The sequence below is a fragment of the Lactuca virosa genome, chromosome 3 (assembly GCF_052849685.1).
Source record: "Lactuca virosa cultivar CGN04683 chromosome 3, Lactuca_virosa_CGN04683_v6, whole genome shotgun sequence".
Classification (NCBI taxonomy): Eukaryota; Viridiplantae; Streptophyta; class Magnoliopsida; order Asterales; family Asteraceae; genus Lactuca; species Lactuca virosa.
In genome coordinates, this window is record NC_136428.1 from 26,072,846 (window position 1) to 26,093,597 (window position 20,752).

The 20,752-nt window shown below is 41.0% G+C and overlaps 1 pseudogene; it reads left to right on the forward strand.

Moving 5' to 3' along the window:
* Nucleotides 1-1,685: 1,685 nt before the first annotated feature.
* Nucleotides 1,686-20,752, forward strand: part of LOC145163367 (putative polygalacturonase) — a 34,938-nt pseudogene continuing 15,871 nt past the window's right edge.

Sequence of the window (20,752 nt, forward strand, 5' to 3'; positions counted from 1 at the left end):
CTTCTTGTCTTGTGCTTGTTCTGAGCCTTCATACAAATTCTTGAGAACTTCCTAGATCTCTTTTGCTGATTTGCAATTTATGATAATATTGAAGTTGTCAGGAGCAACTCCACAGGAGATTTCATAAAAAGCAACATCATCATTGTCCATTTTATCGAGATCATCCTTGGTGGGACGGTTCATGACTGGTTGACCTCCTCCTAGTCTGGTTGTAGCACCGTCAGTTTGGACTGGTGTAAGAACTGGGACATGTGGTCCTTCTTCTACGGATCGCCATACATCTCTACCAAGTCTCCTTAAGTATCTTTCCATTCTTTGGGACCAGTGATGATACTCATTTGCTACCAGTATTGGGGCTCGATTAGAACCACCAACACTGTTGGAAACATTCAGAGATAATGATTGTGCCATTTTTTGAAGTTTTTTTTAAAAGATGAGCTTCAGTGGTATAGAAGGCCCTTTGAAAATCAGAGTTCCGTTTTTCAAAAAGCAACCACTATGGCTCTGATACCAATTGTTGAGAGAAAAAACTTTAAGACACACTTGAACAAACGTTAGAACAAGTATAAATGCGGAATAGTTAATCTCGAAGGATCTAAAAGCTCAACAATAATATTAATAAGTTAGAGTTAGATAGTTAGAGAGTTAGTTGCGGAAAGGTAAAGAAATGAAATGACAACAATTGTTATATCAAGAATACACATAAGTTGATTCATAACGAGGAATGCATTCAAACCAAGTTAATAAGTGAGATCAAACTTAGTGATTAAGTCACAAGAGACTTGCTCCGAAGAGAGATTGTAATCAGTTATGTTCTAGTAAGTTTTGAGAGTAAGAAGTGATGCGTAGATAGAGAGAAATATAGAGGATAACTTCAGAGATGTGTATTCAGATTCTTCGATTAATTCACTACTGAAACAATAAGAATGAGCTCTATTTATAGAGACTCAAGAAGTTACATTGAATCACTCTCTAAGAGTAGGCATGCAAGGCATACTGGAGAATAGAGAGTATTACAGAAAGACAAATAAACTAAGTAAAGTAGAATGACTGCGGTTGACTAGACGACTTCGGATGCGGTTGCTGAATAAGAAGCTTGACCGCGGTGGCTTATTGGCTGCGGTGGTTGAAGTTCAAGAGGGTCACTTTTTCATGATTCAACAGAGTCTCAAGACATAAGGCTCAAGGCATATGGCTTGTGACATAAAGCATAAGGCATACTTAGGATTTAGGCTTATAAGCAAAGGTCCACTTCCACCTTAACTACCTCCACACCCCATACCCCACACCTACCCACCCATCTACCAAACTTTATCCCCACCCACACCCACACCCATACCCATACCACCCACCTCACCCACATCCACAAAAACACTCTCACATCCACCCATCCTCACCATACATAACATATACCGCTAATCAGACATAAACTTATCACATACCTACCTACACCTATACTTATGTTCCTATTCCCAAAAGCCCATGTCGTAGCCTACCAGCTCACCCCACCTCCAACTCACCTACAAATCCATACCACACACCCTACACATCCTATCACCAACCCAACCTCTTATAACCTTTTTTTACTAATATTTAACCCTTCATGTTTGAGTGTAGATATTTTGAGTTTATTCCAATTTTAAGTTTATACATTTTGAGTTTATTTAACTATTTATGCATTTTAAATGCTATTTGTTCAGGTATATTTAAAATTTAACCATATACTCCTACCCACCTCACCCATATACCACCCAACCTAAAATACACACCCCCCGAACATGGGACAAAAGTCAAAATAACTTACCAACTAATCAAAAATACTACTTTTAAGATCACACAAATACTTTATAATTTTTAAAGAGCACAGTCAAATTCTAAGATATCATATTTCACCCATTTTTTAGTTGATAAATTACATTAATCTTGTACATGTTATAAGTTTATAAATTATTAAAAACGTAATATTTATCTAAAATCATTTAATTTTGACATAAAACATAAAACAAAAAAAACAATTATGTTTTTAGCGAGTTTTATTTTGACAATATATATATATATATATATATATATATATATATATATATATATATATATATATATATATATATATATATATATATATATATATATATTCAAAAAACTCAAAATTGAAGATTTGTCAAGAATTTCAAAATTAAAGATTTGTCAAAAGTTTTAAAATGAATATATTCTCAATCCGGTAATATATTCAAAAAATTTAAAATTGAAGATTTATCAAAAATTTCAAAACTGAAGATTTGTCAAAAATTTCAAAATGAATATATTCTCAATCCGGTAAATCGCCTTACAGTTTCTTAATTCGCATTACCCCCAACATAATCTGAACCGCTAGGGTTTATTTTTTCGTTGTTCTCTCATGGGGTCACCGTTGCCTCTCTGTTCCTCCACCCCGACTCCGCCACATCGCCCCTCAGCCATATCGATAACATCAGGTTCCTTCCGCCGTCGTATTAGTGTTCCTGCAGTGCTCCTGCTCGGCGGATGGATTGGTTACTTGTTCTAGAATTGTGTCGGTGGCATACCGGAGCGATAAGATCTCAATAACTGATTTTGGTGCTGTCGAAGATGGTAGAACGCTGAATACGAAATCGTTCAGGGAGGCGATTAACCGGATTGAGCATTTGAAGAGGAGAGGAGGGACGCTTCTTCACATTCCTCCTAGTGTTTATCTAACAGATAGGTTCAATCTTACTAGTCGAATGACTCTATATCTAGCTAAAGGTGCTGTTATCCAAGCTACACAGGTACTCATATCCATTTTAACTTTTTGCTCTTCGTTAATTGCAAAAATCTTAGAAATCTACACACAGATTTCGTACCTTAAAACAAGTTTCAGTAGCTGGAATACTTCAAATTGGAAGTCATTTCAATAATTTTTCTATACTCTGTCTTTTCATTGATTTTGTCACACCCCAAAACCGGAACGGCGAATTCGTTCGGGGGTGGAGGACGTCATGTACAGTATCACAACAATGCATAGTAATAAACAAGCAACAACATCATCCATTGCATTAATAATATAATTTCATACAAGTGTGTTCTGTCAAGTTATATACACACCAAAAATATGAATCAAAATAAAAGATGAGTCTTGAACGAGCTCCATCTTCTCAAAAGCTGGCTCCGGTACCTGTCTACTGGTGACCTGAGAATACAAGTTATTTTGAAAGAGTTTATCAGCTTTAAAGTTGGTGAGATCATAAGTATATTAGTGTCTGTATTTGTATGAAAGTGTTTGTAAGTCTGTAATTGTATAAGGTGTAAAAGTTTGTAATTGTTTGAACTCCCCTACAAAACCCTATGTTTCCTACTAAAAGTAGCCTTCTACCAAGGCATCTAGTATCTGTGTGTATCTCTTGTAAGAGTGTATTTTCCCAAATCTGACTATCATTAACCAAAAATATAGTTTTTACATTATTGTTTATTGTGTGAAGATCACAAAGTGAATGTAATGGGAAAATGAAATAATACTGTAGTGTTGTATTAAGTAACTACTGTTGTACTAACTACCTTAAACCAATTTTTATTGAAAGTACCATGTGATCGGCCTGTACCCAGCTACCGACTATAGAACGCGACAATGTAAGATGTCGGAAGAAATGACGTTTGCCACCCGTAGACTTGCAAGTCCCACTGTAGCGAGCAGCGAGGTGTATGATAGTCAATGCAGTATAGATCTATACACAAACTCATACGCTCCCCACTTAAGGAGATTCTAGATACAAAATAGTCATGACAGGTAGTGCCATGCCCCGTTACGTGGCTCACATAACTGCAGTAGTGTTCTAGTATATGTATGTGCTAGTTGTATTGTGTGTTCTCTCCTTGTCTAGCATGTATGTATGTTCTCTTTGTATAGTATTGTTTGTTTCTCATCATAGTATTTTCTATCTGTATGTTATGTTCTCTCTGTATAGTATTGACTCATGTATGAACTGACTCTTTGTATGTTTCACTGTTCTAGTAATAGTATTAGTATATCCCTAAACTATACCTATTATAGCTTACTAGTAATGTTGTTTGAATGTATGAACATGTGTGCATACCTTTGCTACCCAAAGGTATTGAACTGAATGAAAGAAGGAACTTTTATACCTATATACATATACATAATATATATATAACTAGGATTCAAACGACCTTCGGACAAATAACCTGAATACCCTAAGTCCACAACCAAACAAGGAACAGGAAGTAAGGTGAGCAATCAGTCCTAAGTCCTTTCAATCCTACTTATATAACTATATCTATATAAGTACACATTTAACAGAATATAAGTTTAAAAGGGTATAATAAAAGTATTTGATATGTGAAAGAGTTTGTAAAACAGTTTGATAACACAGTTTGAAAAGTAAGAAATCTACTTGTTTGGTAGTTATTAATCACATGTGATTGATATAATAACTATAATAGTTCAACTTGTATCCCCCCCTCATAAAAGCATTTAAAATCATTTAAAAGGTTGATTAAGGGGTATGAACTCACCTGTAGTGAGTGTTTTGGATGAACGGATAGTATAGGATGCTAAGTGTCAAGTGAAGACTTGAACACACACAAGGATCCTAGTTAACATATAATCACACATATATGTATCCAATTAGTCATTTAGTAACTAATCAACCAAGTTAAGACATCCTAAGACATGTAAAACACTTGATTTAAGTGTTATAAGTACTAAGGATTGCATCTAAGGGTTGTAGGACTTGGCTATTGAGTTTGGGGTCCAAGGGTAAACTCTTTTGGAGTTTACGGTTTTGGGACCAACTCTCATTGAGTTTACGGTCGTAAACCCATGATTTTACGGCCGTAAACTCATGGTACATTTACCATTTTGTGTTTTGAAGCTTTAAAGGTCATAAGAAGATTTCCTACTTCATGTTTAAGCCTTAGGAAGTGATTAGGGCACCATTTCACCCCTTTGTGGAGTTTACGGTCCTTGGACCATTTCTCCTTGGGTTTACGGCCGTAAACCCAAATGGTTTTTGGTCTTTTTGATGTTTTAAGTCCTAAGCACATCAAGGATGGTATCTAGACTAGTATCCAAGGCTTGGTAAGGGACTAGGGCACACTTTGGCCCCTTCATTAGGGTTTACGGTCCAAGAACATCTTGGACCGTAAACACATTTGATCTTGTGTTTCCTTATGTTTTCTAGATGATTAAGAATTGTAGCAAGTCTTATAACACACTAGGGTAAGAGTACTTACTATGTAGAAGCTTGAATAGGTGTTAGAAGTCCAAGAACACTAGTGTGTGTTCTTGGTGTTCTTGGTGAAACTTGAAGATCTACACATATGGAATGATTTCACGGATGGAATCATGTAAGATCACTAGACTAAGTAAGATATCAACTTTTTAGGGTAAGAAACACTTACAAAGTTGAAGATCAAGAAGGAAAATCGGATGGTACTTGAGAGGATTTGAGTTTTGGATCTTGAAAATGTGAAAAAGTGGTAAATATGACTAAGTGTCATATTTATAACCCCTTAGGGTTTACGGCCGTAAACACCTTGTTTAGGCCGTAAACTCCAAACTCTTGGAGTTTTAGGAGATTATTGTTGCACAATAAACGCTAGGGAATCCTCTCTCCTGTTATCTCCTAAAGTACTAGGCTTTAGAACACTCAAACTGACTCTACACAGATCAAAAGTTAGCAGAAACTGTTCTGACTTCTATTGAAGTGAATGGTTGTACAGAATAGGAATTTCGGGTTGTCACATCATCCCTCCATTAGAAGAAATTTCGTCCCGAAATTAGAGTTACTAATAACTAAGTAAAAAGACGAGGATATTTCAGTTTCATGTGATCCTCTCGCTCCCAAGTGAATTCAGGTCCTCGCTTGGCGTTCCAGCGAACCTTCACTATCCGGATACGGCTTTGTTTCGTTTGCTTGACCTCCCGGTCCGTGATCTCTACAGGTTCTTCCACGAAGTTGAGGCTCTCGTTGATCTCGATCTCGTCGAGTGGGATTACAAGAGTCTCGTCGGACAGACACATTTTCAAGTTCGAGACGTGGAAAGTAGAATGTACGTTACTGAGTTCGCATGGTAAGTTAAGTTTGTAAGCTACAAGGCCGATTCTTGCAAGAATCTCGAAAGGCCCTATGTATCTTGGATTTAGCTTTCCACGCTTTCCAAAGCGTATTAAGCCCTTCCAGGGTGAGACCTTCAATAGAACACGGTCGCCCACCTGGAATTCCAACGGTTTCCTTCGTTTATCAGCGTAGCTTTTCTGTCGGTCTCTAGAGGCTTTCAATCGTTCATGAATCTGAACGATCTTCTCTGTCATTTCTCGAATGATCTCCGGACCCGTGGGAGTGCTTTCAGGAACTCGTCCTTTAGCTAACTGGGTATCACCCACCTCAGCCCAGCACAGAGGGGATCTGCACTTTCGGCCATAGAGGGCCTCGAATGGAGCAACCTTTATGCTCGTGTGATAACTGTTGTTGTAGGAAAATTCGACAAGGGGTAAATGAGTATCCCATGCTTTCCCAAAGTCGATTACACAGGCTCGCAACATATCTTCCAAGGTTTGGATAGTCCTCTCCCTCTGTCCGTCGGTCTGTGGATGGTAGGCTGTACTCATGTACAGCCTAGTTCCTAGGGAACTTTGTAGGGAACTTTGTAGGGAACTTTGTGCAGTCGTACAATCTCCCGTATGTAAGTTCTTGTAAGCTTCTCCATCTTGTCTGTTTCTTTGATAGGCAGGAAGTGTGCGAACTTAGTCAATCTGTCGACGATGACCCATATGGTATCAAGTCCACCCGTTGTCTTGGGCAACTTGGTTAGGAAGTCCATAGTGATCCGCTCCCACTTCCATTCAGGTATCTTCGGTTGCTGGAGTAATCCTGACGGTTTCTGGTATTCGACCTTGACCTTGGCGCAAGTAAGGCATTTACTCACGAAGGTAGCAATCTCTGCTTTCATGTTAGGCCACCAATATAGCCTTTTAAGATCCAGATACATCTTATCTGAACCTGGGTGGACAGAATAACGAGTGTTGTGTGCCTCGGTCATGACCAAGTCTCTGAAACCACCGAGTTTCGGGGTCCAGATCCGATCCATGAGATAATAAGCTCTGCCACCCTTAACCTCCATGTTCTTATCCATCCCTCTCAGTGATTCACCCGCCACATTTTTAGGTTTCAAAGCGTCGAGCTGAGCCTCCTTAATTTGTGTGGACAAGTGTGAATGGATAGTCATAGTCAAAGATTTGACTCTACGACCAGAATATTCTTTCTGACTTAGGGCGTCAGCTACTACGTTGGCTTTACCCGGATGTGACACCCAAATTATTGCAAAAATTTTAAACTTTTAAAACGCATCTTAAATTAAATTAAAACAACTGAAATAGTCATAACATAATCCATCAACTTAATAGTCATATAAAATAAGTGCGGAAGTAATAATAATAATAAGGTCCCAACAAAAATAACTAGTAGCGATGTCCCGGTGCTCCATGTCAAGCCTTAGCCTCTTTAATCTTAACACCTGAAAAGTTATAAGGGAAACCGTAAGCACAAAGCTTAGTGAATTCAAACACATACATTGTACTAACATTCATATTTACTAACCCTAATCCATTTTCCATTTATAATTATATGATAAGGGCAAAGAACGAATCAATGCCTATAATACAAGAAGGACTTGTAGGTTTGAACCGCACCGGGAAGATCCCGTATCATTTGGCCCTAATCACTGCACCTCACGATGAGTATAACATTGGTGATCTTACCTACCCACCGCACCGGTAAATCCGTATCCTTTGGTGGTGTCCCCATATCCATAATTAGTTACATACAGTGCATATGTACGAATTAAAACAATGGTTATATAGCATGCCTTTATAATAAATTCAAATAATCACACACGAGCTAACTAGCAAACGCAAACATCAATACAACGGTGTGAGAGAACTCACCTTGAGTGAGTAGTAAGGATAGCTAACAATCAAATAATGCTACCAAGCTTGAGCAAACTTCAAAACCTCACCTAAGAAGGACTAAAGGTTAGAAAGGAGAAGTAATGAAGCTATGAGTTGAGAAAAGAGTAATCACAGCAAGGTCTCCAAAAACAGACCTGCTGTTCAAGACAGATTTACTGCAAAATCTAAAACAGAAACATAGCTTTAACTAAATTTTATAGGAAACTATGATTGCTCAGGATTCCAGAACTATAAAGAACTCCTTCTAACTCCAAAAGATGAATTAAATATGAATTTTACAAAATGGTGTATCACTTCTGTCTCTAACAATACAGTCAAGTGATGTTGGGCAATTCTACCCAACTTGTGAGTAGAATTCGTCCAAACACAAATTCAGAGAAGTAAAGGACAAACAACTGAAAGTCTCAGAGTTGGAATTGAATGAAAAGCATCTCCCAAACTCCAGATATAAAATTCACATTGTGGACAATCACATCACTAGCAAAAGCTGGTGACTGCCCACTGATCTGGAGTGTGGATCCATTCTAACCAATTTATAATTTGAAATAACACCCCATCTACTCCAGATCTTAAATGCATAATATCAGGAACATATAGAAACTTGGAATCACTCTGGATCCTTTTCCAAGCCTTAGAAATGATGAAAACAAAATGACATATCAGAACAGACCCGGATCAGACCTAACAACAAAGATGCCATTCTTTCGCATAGATAAAGTCCTTATCAGTGAGGTTGACCTGCTTAAGAAAGTTAGCCAACTCAATTTTTGAACTTTGGGAACTGGTTTGGGGTCCTTTTGAGTTCTAGAGCTCAAGATATGAGTTTTACAAAATGACAACAGATCTGATGGAAAACAGAATCGTAGCCACCCGTTATTCCTTTTTGGCTTATCCATCCTTCTCCCTTTGAAACACATTTTAAGATGTGTTCCTCATCCCAATTTAGTCCCCATGATCATGGTGGTACTTAAAAGGGTTAGGTATCATTAGGATTTCATTTTGCCACAAGATTGTAATAATAATCAACATGAAAATGAACATAAAGCACATAAAATCACCATTCTCCTTTTTAGGGTTTCCTTGATCTTTTGCAACATGTAATTCCCTAGATCCATCATCCACCATATATGGGGTGAAGATAGGATCTTGAGATGATGTATAACATACAATTCTTTGCAAATAACAAAAGAGATACAAATCAAATAAGAAGGAGAAGAAGTGAAGATGAAATCATAAAACTAGCACAAGGTTATGAATCAAGTTGTAAGAAATGATAAGGAGGTTCATACCAATATGAATCAAGGCTGGAAATGAACAAGAATTAAGCTCCAAACAACAGCCCCTTGGCTGCTCTTGATCCCAACGAGAGAGAGAAGGACGATGTGAGAGAGAGAGAGAGTAGGGTTTAGAGTGTTTTTCTTGTGTGTGTTCCAAATGACTCAATTAACACATTAAGTACTATTTACTAGATGGACTTTGCAAATAGGCCCATAGCCCATGGACTTCAATAAAAGGAGTTTACAAGATGATCAAAAGAGTCCAATAACATAAGAAATCAGACCTTGGTTGAATAAATTAACCCAAGGTTACAAGAATAATTAAATTAAAATAACCAAACGTACCGAGAAAAACCGGGGCGTTACAACTCTCCCCCACTAAGAACGGACTTCGTCCTCGAAGTCAACTCCTAGAAACTGATCCGGGTAATGAGCCCGCATCTCGCATTCCGGGTCCCAAGTCCATTCCGAATCCTTCCTATGTTGCCACTGCATGTTAACCAGGTTTATAGTCTTGTTGCGGAGAGCTTTCGTCTTTCGTTCAGCGATTGGTTTCTCAACATAATTGAGACATTCGTCAATATGTATGTCCTCCAGTGGTATCACAGCGGTCTCGTCAACAACGCATTTTCGTAACTGAGACACGTGGAACGTATTATGAATTAGACTAAGCTCGTCAGGCAGCTCTAAACGGTAAGCCACCTTTCCCACACGGGCTATGACCTTGTAGGGTCCAATGAAGCGGGGTCCAAGCTTTCCCCGCTTTCGAAATCGAATCACACCTTTACAGGGGGAGACTTTGAACAACACATAATCTCCCACCTGGAACTCAAGATTGGAGCGTCTTTTGTCGGCATAACTTTTATGACGACTCCTCGCTGTGACCAAATGATCCCGAATCACTTGGATTTTCTCCATAGTCCGTAGCACGATATCGGTACTCCCAAGTACCCTCTGCCCAACCTCGCCCTAACAAACGGGCGTCCTGCACTTCCTCCCATACAAGGCTTCATACGGAGGCATTTTAATGCTCGAGTGATAGCTGTTGTTATAAGAAAACTCAGCTAGATGTAGATGGTCATCCCAACTACCCCCAAAATCAATCGCAGATGCCCTAAGCATGTCCTCCAAGGTCTGAATCGTCCGCTCACTCTGCCCGTCTGTCTGCGGATGGAAGGCGGTGCTAAAATGTAATCGTGTGCCCAAATCCTCTTGAAAATTCCTCCAGAACCAAGAAGTAAATCGGGTTTCGCGATCGGAGACGATAGAAACGGGCACCCCATGTAATGAGACAATCTCCCGAACAAAGATCTCGGCTAATTTCTCTGCCGGTGGGCTCTCCTTTATAGCCAGAAAGTGAGCACTCTTAGTCAAACGATCAACAATCACCCATATCGTATCGGCTCCTCGGGCAGTTCTAGGAATTTTTGTAATGAAGTCCATGGTTAGATGCTCCCATTTCCATTCAGGAATCTCCAATGGTTGCAACTTCCCATGCGGTTTCTGGTGTTCCTTCTTGACCTTCCGACAGGTCATACATTCTTCCACAAATCGAGCCACATCATTCTTCATTCCATGCCACCAGTAAGCCTCCTGAAGGTCCCGATACATTTTAGTAGCACCAGGATGGATATAAAATTTTGACTTATGAGACTCATCCATTAGGGTTTTCCGATTTCCCCCGGTATATGGAACCCAAACCCTACCGTAGCGAGTCAGCAAACCCCGCCCGTCTCGTTCCATCTTAGGCAACTCTTTCCCAATCTTCTCACGCCTGATGTTTTCCTCCAGTATTGCCGTCTTTTGGGCGTCCCGGATCAGTTCTAACAAAGACGACACCATCGTGATCCGGAGACACTTAGCTCGAATCGGTTCGACAGATTGTTTACGACTGAGAGCATCAGCTACCACATTAGCTTTACCGTGGTGGTAGTGAATTTCACAATCAAAATCTTTTACCACATCCAACCATCTGATCTGCCTCATGTTCAAATCCCGCTGCTCGAACAAATATTTCAGACTCTTATGGTCAGTGTATATGATAAACTTCACTCCATAGAGATAGTGTCTCCAAATCTTAAGAGTGAAAACAACAGCCCCAAGCTCCAAATCATGAGTGGGGTAGTTTTGTTCGTGGGGTTTCAGCTGTCGGGAGGCATATGCTATTACCCTATCTCGTTGCATTAACACGACACCAAGACCTTGAAGCGATGCATCACAATAAACCACCATATCCTCAACCTCATCAGGTAAGGCCAAAATCGGAGCATCACACAATCGTTTCCTCAACTCATCAAACGCCAACTGCTGCTCCGGGCCCCAAACGAATTTCACTGATTTCTTGGTCAATCGGGTGAGTGGCAAGGCGATTTTAGAGAATTTTTCAATGAACCTCCGGTAATAACCGGCTAAACCCAAGAAACTGCGAATTTCAGAAGGTGTTTTTGGAATATTCCATTGTTTAACCGCATCAACCTTGGCTTGATCGACCTTAATACCGTGTTTGTTTACCACATGCCCCAAGAACTGAACTTCATCCAACCAAAATTCACATTTTGAGAATTTAGCATAAAGCCTTTCTCTTGCCAGAGTTTCCAGAATCTCCCGAAGGTGTTGCTCATGCTCCTCTTTGCTCTTAGAATAGACCAAGATATCATCTATGAACACTATGACCGAACGGTCAAGCATCGGGCTACACACCCGGTTTATGAGATCCATAAACGTTGCGGGTGCATTGGTGAGCCCAAAAGGCATCACCACGAACTCAAAGTGCCCATAACGAGTATGGAATGCTGTTTTCTCAATGTCTTCTTCACGAACCCGCATCTGATGGTAACCGGAACGTAAATCAATCTTGGAAAACCAAGACGCTCCCTGAAGCTGATCGAAAAGATCGTCAATACGTGGCAACGGGTACCTATTCTTTATCGTGCGCTTCTTTAGCTCCCTATAATCAATACACATTCGTTGGGATCCATTTTTCTTCTTCACAAAGAGAATAGGAGCACCCTAAGGCGAGCAGCTTGGCCGTATAAACCCTTTATCACTTAGTTCTTGAAGTTGATCTTGGAGCTCTTTTATTTCAGGTGGTGCCAAGCGGTAAGGAGATTTCGCTACCGGAGTCGCACCTGGCACCAAATCAATGCGAAACTCCACTTGCTGAATAGGTGGCAAGCCAGGGAGTTCCTCCGGAAAGACACCGCTGAAATCGGAAACGATAGGAACGTCGTCTAGTGTTATAGCAGAAGAGCAAGAAGCCATGGCCAGGCGGGGAATGTCCCCCTGAATAATAAGTTCTCCTCCTCTAGGGTTTTGAACACGAACTTGCTTCTTACGACAGTGGATTTCTGCATCAAACGCATCAAGCCAATCCATGCCTACGATAACGCAGAGCTCTCGCATCGCAATAGGGATAAGATCAATGGGGAATTCAACTCCAGAAAACTCGAGAGTGCAATCCTGATAAACATCGGTAACATAAATAGTGCGGTTGTCGGCAACTTCGACAACCATTGGGCGAGCCAATTTTCCGATACTACGCCCCAAACGATTAATAAACGTGCGAGATACAAAAGAATGGGTAGCACCGCTATCAAACATAACAACAGCGGGCTCGGAATCTAGCAAATAAGTGCTTGATTCACCACATACAATCATGTAAACAATTCTAACTACCATTTATTAAATAATGCAAGGGTGGAGAGAAAGGAGAAAAAAAAAAGAAATTTACCTGCCACTGTCGTGGTAATCACCGGCTCATCTGCAGTCATCTGGTGAGCACGACCTCGTGTCACGATAGTGGGTCCCTTAGAAGTCGATGCAATTGCAGGATTTGTACCCCCGTCTCCTTTACCAGCCTTCAACTTCGGGCATTCGGGCTTCTTGTGTCCCGTCTCGTTGCAGTGATAGCAGACGGGACCAGCAGAAGTAATCTGAGGAATTGCACTCGCAGAGGGAGCCCTACAATTCTTCCAATGATGCCCTGGCTTTTTGCAGTTGTAGCATATCAACGGATTTTTCTCGCCCTGACCTGAAGACGGCATGTACTCATACCTTGACTTACCACCCTGCTTTTGCTTTTTCTGGGAATCTCCGGATGTCTTGGAAGAGGTGTCATTGGCCTTCCTCTTGGACTGGGTCTGCAACTCGATTTCCCTCTTCCTCGCTGCATCCATGATCGCGGATAAAGTCGGGAACTCCTGCATGCTAACGAATTCCCGAATCTCGGTACGTAGAATGGCAGTGTATCGGCTGACTAACCAGGCCTCGTTCCCAGCAAACGAGGGACAAAAAGATAGCATCTCTAAGAACTTGGCGTTCAGGTCGCTAACGGACTCGGTAGTCTGCTGTAAGGCCATTAACTCTTGTTGCATCCGCTGCTACTCCACCTTAGGATATTGTGCCTCGAACCTCTCCACAAATTGGGCCCAAGACATGGCCCTCACTTCTTCTTCGTTTAATAGAGCAGTGATGGTGTTCCACAATGTCTTTCCCCTTTTTCGCAGCTGATTCATGGCGATCACAACTTTGTACTGGTCCGGACATCCAACAGTCATGAAGGCGCCCTCAACATATGACATCCAGTGCTTAGCAGCAACTGGGTCGGATTCACCGTTCCAAAGAGGACAGCTACACTTGCTGAACTTCTCGAAGTAGTATGCCGAATCCTGAACGGGCGGAGCCGGTAACGCTCCCCCGGGAATAGCTGCGAGGCGCTCATCCAGAAGAGCACCGACTTGGTTGATTATGTCATTGGTCACACCCGGGATTAGTTCGTTGAAAGCGTTATTGAATTCCTCACTGACATTCTCCCTAACTTGCTCCATTTGGAGCTGATTAAGTCGAGCAGGCGGAGCCATCTGTATCCGTAGAAGGAGGAAAATATTTAGAAATAATTCAGCCTAGATATTTCTAGGAAGACGAAACACTGAGCTTGCCGAAAATTTCTCAACCTTGCCCCGACCCGAAACCGGCACCGATGTTTCAAATAGTAGGGGCCCTTCTACTACCTTCCACACAAGTTCTAATTTCGCATTCGCGTCTAGTTTCAAAATTTCCAGCTCGCTCTAGCCGTTAATTTTACAACTCTCTCACATGTTAACACTAAATAAGTGTGTAATCTAACATTTTAAGACTAGTAGAATCCAATTCATAGTCAACAATTTAACATAAACATTTAACATAAGAAATAAGGCTTACTTCGCTGGCCGACTGGCACACCGCGACATCTTCCACTACTAGTCTTCAGAAAGTTTGAAAAATCTTTTAAAAAGAAAATAAACTCTTATAGAGCCTCAAATTTGAGTCTAGAACATCCACAAGAATGCCTAGTTCCCTCAAACTGTGGCTCTGATACCAACTTGTGACACCCAAATTTTTGCAAAAATTTTAAACTTTAAAAACGCATCTTAAATTAAATTAAAAAAACTGAAATAGTCATAACATAATCCATCAACTTAATAGTCATATAAAATAAGTGCGGAAGTAATAATAATAATAAGGTCCCAACAAAAATAACTAGTAGCGATGTCCCGGTGCTCCATTTCAAGCCTTAGCCTCTTTAATCTTAACACCTGAAAAGTTATAAGGTAAACCGTAAGCACAAAGCTTAGTGAATTCAAACACAGACATTATACTAACATTCATATTTACTAACCCTAATCCATTTTCCATTTATAATTATATGATAAGGGCATAGAACGAATCAATGCCTATAATACAAGAAGGACTTGAAGGTTTGAACCGCACCGGGAAGATCCCCTATCATTTGGCCCTAATCACCGCACCTCACGATGAGTACAACGTTGGTGATCTTACCTACCCACCGCACCGGTAAATCTGTATCCTTTGGTGGTGTCCCCATATCCATAATTAGTTACATACAGTGCACATGTACAAATTAAAACAATGGTTATATAGCATGCCTTTATAATAAATTCAAATAATCACACACGAGCTAACTAGCAAACGCAAACATCAATACAACGGTGTGAGAGAACTCACCTTGAGTGAGTAGTAAGGATAGCTAACAATCAAATAATGCTACCAAGCTTGAGCAAACTTCAAAACCTCACCTAAGAAGGACTAAAGGTTAGAAAGGAGAAGTAATGAAGCTATGAGTTGAGAAAAGAGTAATCACAGCAAGGTCTCCAAAACAGACCTGCTGTTCAAAACGGATTTACTCCAAAATCTAAAACAGTAACATAGCTTTAACTAAATTGTATAGGAAACTTTGATTGCTCAGGATTCCAGAACTATAAAGAACTCCTTCTAACTCCAAAAGATGAGTTAAATATGAATTTTACAAAATGGTGTATCACTTCTGTCTCCAACAATACAGTCAAGTGATGTTGGCCAATTCTACCCAACTTGTGAGTAGAATTCGGCCAAACCAAAATTCAAAGAAGTAAAGGACAGACAATTGAAAGTCGCAGAGTTAGAATTGAATGAAAAGCATCTCCTAAACTCCATATATAAAATTCACATTGTAGACAATCACAGCACTAGCAAAAGCTGGTGACTGCCCACTGATCTGGAGTGTGGATCCATTCTAACCAATTTATAATTTGAAATAACACCCCATCTGCTCCAGATCTTAAATTCATAATATCAGGAACATATAGAAACTTGGAATCACTCTGGATCGTTTTCCAAGCCTTAGAAATGATGTAAACAAAATTACATATCAGAACAGACCCGGATCAGATCTAACAGCAAAGATGCCATTCTTTGCCACAGATAAAGTCCTTATCAGTGAGGTTGGCCTGCTTAAGAAAGTTAGCCAACTCAATTTGTTAACTTTGGGAACTAGTTTGGGGTCCGTTTGAGTTCTAGAGCTCAAGATATGAGTTTTACAAAATGACCACAGATCTGATGGAAAACAGAATCGTAGCCACCCGTGATTCCTTTTTGGCTTATCCATCCTTCTCCCTTTGAAACACATTTTAAGATGTGTTCATCATCCCAATTTAGTCCCCATGATCATGTTGGTACTAACAAGGGTTAGGTATCATTAGGATTTCATTTTTCCACAAGATTGTAATAATAATCAACATGAAAAAGAACATAAAGCACATAGAATCACCATTCTCCCTTTTAGGGTTTCCATGATCTTTTGCAACATGTAATCCCCTAGATCCATCATCCACCATATATGGGATGAAGATAGGATCTTGAGATGATGTATAACATACAATTCTTTGCAAATAACAAAAGAGATGCAAATCAAATAAGAAGGAGAAGAAGTGAAGATGAAATCATAAAACTAGAACAAGGTTATGAATCAAGTTGTAAGAAATGATAAGGAGGTTCATACCAATATGAGTCAAGGCTGGAAATGAACAAGAATTAAGCTCCAAACAATAGCCTCTTGGCTGCTCTTGATCCCAAAGAGAGAGAGAATGATGATGTGAGAGAGAGAGAGAGAGTAGGGTTTAGAGTGTTTTTCTTGTGTGTGTTCCAAATGACTCAATTAACACATTAAGTACTATTTACTAGATGGACTTTGCAAATAGGCCCATAGCCCATGGACTTCAATAAAAGGAGTTTACACGATGATCAAAACAGTCAAATAACATAAGAAATCAGACCTTGGTTGAATAAATTAACCTAAGGTTAGAAGAATAATTAAATTAAAATAACCAAACGTACCGAGAAAAACCGGGGCGTTACACCGGATGATAACGAATTTCGCATTCGTAGTCACTGAGTAGCTCGACCCACCGTCGTTGTCTCATGTTGAGCTCTTTCTGGTCGAATATATGTTGTAGGCTTTTGTGGTCTGTAAAGATAGTGCTTTTTGTACCGTACAAGTAGTGTCTCCAGATCTTCAGAGCAAACACAACTGCTCCTAGCTCAAGATCATGGGTAGTGTAGTTGACCTCGTGTGTCTTTAGCTGTCTCGAGGCATAGGCGATGACCTTACCTCGTTGCATCAGAACACAGCCGAGCCCTTGATTTGACGCATCGCAATAGACATCGAAGTCTTCTATCCCTTCGGGGAGGGATAGTATTGGTGCGGTGCATAAGGCTCGCTTGAGCGTTTGGAACGCTCTCTCCTGCTTCTCTTCCCAGTCAAAGGCCACGCCTTTCTGGGTCAGTGTTGTAAGAGGTTTCGCGATGCGGGAGAAGTTCTGAATGAACCTGCGATAGTAGCCAACGAGGCCTAGAAATTGACGAATTTCTGTAGGCGTCTTCAGTGCTGACCAGCTCTCAATGGCTTTGATTTTGGAAGGGTCCACGTGTATTCCCTCTTCGCTAACCACGTGCCCTAAGAATTCGACTCTTCGGATCCAAAATTCGCATTTCAAGAACTTCGCATAGACCTTCTCCGAACGTAGTGTTTCTAAGACTAGTCGCAGATGTTGACTATATTCCTCCTTACTACGAGAGTAGATGAGTATGTCATCGATGAAGACGATGACGAACTGATCCAAGTAAGGATGACACACCCTATTCATTAAATCCATGAATACTGCAGGCGCGTTTGTTAATCCGAACGACATCACTACGAATTCGTAGTGACCATAACTAGTTCGGAAGGCTGTCTTCAGAACATCCTCCCCTAGCACTCGTAGTTGGTGATATCCGGATCTTAAGTCGATTTTTGAAAAGAAGTTCGCCCCTTGAAGTTAGTCAAATAAATCGTCAATACGAGGCAGAGGGTAACGATTTTTGACAGTCAGTTTGTTGAGTTCGCTGTAGTCGATGCATATACGAAACGATCCGTCTTTCTTCTTGACGAACAAGACTGGAGCTCCCCAGGGTGAGAAGCTTGGTCTTATAAAGCCCTTGCTGAGCAGTTCGTTAAGTTGACATGATAGTTCTTGCATCTCTGCAGGTGCTAGACGATAGGGCGATTTGGCTACGGGGGTAGCCCCTGGAACTAAGTCGATTCTGAACTCGACTTGACGTTGCGGAGGTAATCCGTGGAGTTCTTCTGGAAAGATGTCGGGAAAGTCGCGTACTTCTGGAATGTTCTGAATGTTTTTCGTTTCTTGGCTCACATCGACCATATGAGAAAGGAATGCGCGACATTCCTTTCGCAAGAATTTCTGAGCTTGAATGCTCGAAATGATACGAAGATTTGTGTCGGGTTTGTCGCCATAAACTACTAGAGTTTCGCCAGACGGCAGATTAAGGCGAACAGCCTTTTCATAACACATGATGTCGGCACGATGAAGACTCAACCAATCCATGCCGATAATGACGTCGAAACTTTTAATTGAGACTGGCATGAGGTCGATCGAAAAAGAATGGCTATCTAGTGTTAGGGTACACCCTATGAATATACTGCTAGTTCTCTCCGACTTTCCATTAGCCATTTCTACAGTGAACGGTTCTTTAAGTGTTCATGATTTTTGCTTAAGTAAATGAGCAAATTTTTGGTTCACGAAACTCCTCTCCGCTCCACTATCAAACAATATGCATGCATAAGAGTTATCGAGGAGAAACGTACCAGTGACCACTGTGGGGTCGGCAACTGCTTCCTCGTGGCCTATGGCCAGAACTCTTCCCACTCTTCCGGCATTCCCTGCCTTAGGGCAGTCCCTCTTGTAGTGGCCCACCTCGCCACAACTGTAGCAAGCTTGGCCCACTCCTATGCCGGGGACTTGGTTGAGTGGCCTCGCCGGAGCTTTGCAGAAACAGGCGGTGTGCCCCTTCCTATTGCAGTTTGAACACTGCATTTCCTGGCAGGCTCCTGTGTGGTGGAAGTTGCATTTGTTGCACTTAGGCAAGCTTCCAGCGTACTGCTTTACCGGAGCAGCAACAGTGGCAGGTGCTATCGCAGCATGAACTGCCACGAGCTGCTGCTTTTTGGTAACCTTCTTCTTCTTCTTGTCATCCCAGAGCTTCCACTTGGAATCAGCAGTTTTGGAAGGTTCCGAGATGGCCAGGGTTGTTGTTGCGGCCGGGGTACGAACCCCATGGTCTATAAGCCGTTGTGCCAATCGTTTGGCACTATCGAATGTAGTGGGGTTTGAAGCCAAAACATTTCCTTGGAATGGAGGCACCAGCCCCCATATGAATCTCTCTATCTTCTTCCCCTCTGTATGAACCATGTTGGGACAGAGGGCCACCAGTTCACAGAACCTGGCGGTGTAGGAGACTATATCGGAGCCCTTCATGGTTAGGCTCCACAGTTCCTCTTCCAGTTTTTGGATTTCACCCCTCGGGCAGTACACCTCAATCATGAGGTGTCTCAAAGTTTCCCAGCCCATAGCATTAGCCACCACAAGAGATAGTGACTTGACATGGCTATTCCACCATGTCAGGGCTTTGCCTTCAAAGGTGCAAGCAGCGAACTTGACCTTGCTCCCTTCTGGACAGGAGCAGATTTCGAAAACCGATTCGGTCTTCTCGAACCATTGCGAGAGGGCAATGACTCTGCCAGTCCCTCTAAAGGACTTGGGCTTGCAGCTAGTGAAGTCCTTATAGGAGCACTCTCTCAAGCGCACAGGGGCTTCACCAAGAGTAGATTGAACAGGGGTTCCTCCTCCAGTGGAACCAAATGAATGATATTGAGCCATGGCTGTAGCCACAGCCGTAGCTACAGCAGCATTTAATGCTGCCGTATCGATATGAGGAGCCGCTGGTGTTGCAGTTATCGGAGGATCGCGTCTTGTTGATCGACGTGGAGGCATCTTTTAACTATAAGTTTAGAAAGATGAAGACATTGATAAGAATTTAATAGGAAAATTGATGAGAATGACTCATGGACTAACTCTCCATATCCCAACAACACAATTGAATAGCACGATTGAAGGATGATCTAGTGCTAGCACATGATAGCAATTGGATATTGATGTCCATAAGATTAGGTATCTGTCAATAATACTGGTATTACAGATGTAACAAGTTCTGGAAAAATGACCTAAAAGTAGGTCTTACATCAACCAAGATGGGAAAATTTTGACAGAACTACGACCTAATCAAGACCTAACAGGTCTAAGATTTACAAAGATAGGAAATTAGACTAGAGTTTTTACACAAACTAGGTTATATCCAAAAGAGAAGTCGATGAGACTCTAACGGCGACGAGAACTACTAGAGTGAGTTCTTGAATCCGACAGAAGACGTTCTATGTCCCTCATACGCCTTTCAGATCTTACTTGCTGTTGGGATTAAAACCCTAATTGAGATTTGATGAACAAGATGCGGAAAATAAGAACAAACACAAATATGAAGATTAGGTCGAATGATCACTCGATTTATTCAAACATGAGGAATAAATTACACTTTCAGCATAGACTAAAGAATCTAGCACTACCTAAGAAACCTCACAACGTGGCGGCTACATTTTGCCTCACTCTTAACCCTAATAATGAATAATACATGACTATTTATAGGGAAAATACAAGTCTTGGGCTTTTAACCAACACTTCATCAAGGGGGCCCATTGTCATCATCCATGGAGTGCTTTGAAACCCTACAATCTCCCGTCAAAGTATGGAATGGTTGACAATGCTTTAACTTCCAAAACAAGCATCTAGAA